Genomic DNA, 3277 nt, shown 5'->3' with positions numbered 1-3277 from the left:
GTAAAGGAAGGGCGCAGAGAAGAGACCAGCACAGCAGCCCGTCGTGCGCCATGAATCATTGTCGTCTGAGAACTTTGCGGGCGGGGCGGGGCGGGGCGGGACAAATCAATGTGGGGCGCTGCGGGGCCGACCCTCCACGAGCGGATGAGCCGAGCTGGCCGGCACTGCTATGATAAAGGGCAGTCATTTTGGCGGCGGCGGCGAAGATAACCCCGCGTAGCATCGGACGTTATCGAATGAAACGCACACAAAGGAAAACAAAACGAGAGAGAGGAACAGCCGCGCGCGCGGAGCTTTGAACCCCGCACGCGGGCGTGCGCTCGGGCCGGGGGCGGCACCGTGCGTGCGAGAGTGCGTGCGACGCCGTGACGTCACCGCCGTCGGGGCGCCCCAGTAGTGCCAAGGGCGCCGAGCGTGGAGGGGGAAGGACGTCGCCGCAGCGCAGCAGCCCCGCCGGCCTGGCTGGGGCCCGGGGCCCGGGGCCCCTGGCGGCGCGGGACCACGCAGCCCGCGCAGCGCGCGCGCCCGGCGGGCCCGCCTACCCCAGCCCCCGCCGCTGGCACGGTACCGCTGGGATTGCCCCGGCAGCGGTTAGTTTTGCCGTGAGCCGTCGTGGATACCTATTGGTCTTTCGAGTCCTGGGTTACATGACCATGACCAGGATCTCGGGAAAAGCCCACATTTCCGTCAATTTAAAACAAGATGATTCGGGAGGGAAATGAATGAATGAATCTCTAGTCGGGCAGTGGCGTCTTGCGCCTGTTTTGTAGCGACAAACGGCGTCGATTTTCGGTGACTGAGGGCGAAGGATGCGGACGGCGGCGGCCTCTAGGTGGCGGCCCCCAGGCCCCGTGCCGCACGGCGTAGTCGAGGGCGCGGCGCCGGCACTGATGTCATTCCCCTCCCCGACGTAACGCGATGATATGAATGAACGACGACGTCCAATCCGCTTCGGCTCGGCCCACGGTGTAGAGAGATACGGTGGGGACACTGGGGTACCTGGGGAGGTCCCAGTTTGGGATCCATTATTAGTTACCCAGTACGCCGTCCGCCGCGCTGCTCGGCAACGCGTACCGGTGCTTCTCTCTCGCACAGTGACTACCTGTCTCTCTCGCACGCACAGGCGGGCGCCGGCGCTACGCCACGCCACGCCCGGTACACGTTGCCGAGCAGCGCGGCGGACGGCGTACTGGGTAACTAATAATGGATCCAAAACTGGGACCTCCCCAGGTAGGCCCGGAGTGGCCCAGTGTCCCCACCGTATCTCTCTACACCGTGGCTCGGCCTCTGGCTGCGCTCGGCTGTGCTCGGCTGGGCTCGGCTGCGCTCGGCTGGGCTCGGTTCCCCGACGCGACGAGATGATGGTCCGGCGATAAGGAGATCCGAACATTCCATATTCCACCGTCCGGCCGCTCCTCATCCGCGTGAGTGAGGATGACTCCGGAATGCCCCGCGAGTGGGCGGCCGGGCCGCGGGCCGCCGCGAGCCTCTCTCTCCCGCCTGTCCCTGTCCGCCTGGCCGGGCCCCTCGCGCGCGCGCTCCTCCCGGACAAGAGCCCGGGCCCCTACCGGTCACGGCACGACGAGCTATTAGTCCACGGTCCCCCCCGCATGTTTGTTTTCGTTATTTCCAATACACAATATAATTCCCAGATTTATCACGTGTTTGTCGTGGTGTTATTTCTTCTCTCGCCTCTGCTGCTCGTTCGTCTGGTGGGCGTGCGGTGTTGGCGTGGCCGCCGCCGGGTCCCACAAATCGTTGGCGGACTCAGCCCGAAGGACCGCGACCGCGCTCGGCTCGAATTCTCTGCGCGTTTTTCGACACGATATTCGTGTCTGCGCTGGACTGGCTCTCTTTCTGGTCCGCCGGGGCCTGCGGCCTTTGGTCCGAAATTGTCTTCTCGCGCCACCCTCTTTCCCTCCGTCCGCCCTACGTTTTGGCGTGCGATGGAGAAAGGGGATTCATTTTCGGAAGTTTTGTTTTATGTTCTTGTATTTTTCGAGACCGAATCTTGTGACCCTACAGCAAGTCGTGTATAACGCGGCGCCTTTTCGGCGTTTTGGCATTCCGATCAGGACAATGGGGCGCCACGCCTCGCCGCGCCCCGCCACGCCTCGCCGGGCCACGCCCCGCCACGCGAACACGTGTTGGGCCGCCAAACACACTCCCGGAGTAACAACAGGGCGACAAGTGTCGGGGCGTACTGCACGTTGTGCGACACGCGCGCGTGCACGCGCACAACCACACAAAATTGTATGAGAAAATAAAAGTTTATGTTCGTGAAATATGAAGTTAGCGCGACTATAAACGCGATTATTTCTAATGAGACATTTTTTTGTGTTTTCTTTGTTCGTCAACAATATACGGAAAGAAACGAAACGCATCAAAAATAATGGTAAATAACAAAGGCCATCGCGCGGCGGCGATGGCGGCGACACAAATAAGCCAATCCATGCGGCCCCAAGAGGGGCGGAGTGGTTGACAATGACAGTCGGCAGGCCTCGTCGCGGCGGGGCGGGGCGGGTCAGATAAGCCCAAAGCCGCGCGAGTGGGACGGGTGTGTCGCGCTGCCGCGCCACAACACACTGTTCGAGAGAGAAGTGTAGTACATAGTTGTCGCGTCTCTCTATCCCACTCTGCGATAAGCGGTCCAGGGAGGATTAGAGGACCGAGGCGGCCTCGGCGTATGGATGGGCGGCCGGCCCGGGCTGTATGGGCATCGCCGGCGCGACGACGCGCTGTGGGGTCCGTCCGAGTCCGTCCGTAGTCCGGTGGGGTCCAAGAGCAAGGTGGGGTACCGTGGGGTCCTCCATAGTCTGAGGCGAAAACTGTTTGCGCATCGATACAAGCAGAACTGCCCTGCCGGAAAGATACTCGCCCACCTGCTGAATATGATAACGAAGTGCTAGGAGGGCGCGTGGGCAGCGGGTACGGGAGATGTTCGGAGAGGTACGGAGTATAGTAGTGTCTCTCTAGACGCGGGTAAAGAGCCTGACGCGGGGGGTGCCGCCTCAGGCCCGGCCCGGCAGTAAAGTGTCCATGATTGTGTGGGGGCGTGGCGTGGCGTGGCGTGGCGTGGCGGGGTGTGGCAGGGCGAGGAGCCCCACCTCGGAGGAAGGACTCTCCTGCACGGTCGGGGCCGGGCCCAGCGCGGTGGACAGGCAAGCATAGGGCCGGGTCCCCAACCTTATCCAGGGCGATCATTACGGCCCCTGTCGCAGCGATCACAAGCACCATTTCCGGTTCAATCCGCCCGGCGCCGCTGCTGCTGCTGCCC

The sequence above is a fragment of the Frankliniella occidentalis genome, unplaced genomic scaffold (genome assembly GCF_000697945.3).
Source record: "Frankliniella occidentalis isolate FOCC.00 unplaced genomic scaffold, Focc_3.1 Scaffold296, whole genome shotgun sequence".
Classification (NCBI taxonomy): domain Eukaryota; kingdom Metazoa; phylum Arthropoda; class Insecta; order Thysanoptera; family Thripidae; genus Frankliniella; species Frankliniella occidentalis.
Note: the sequence above shows the minus strand (reverse complement) of the source record.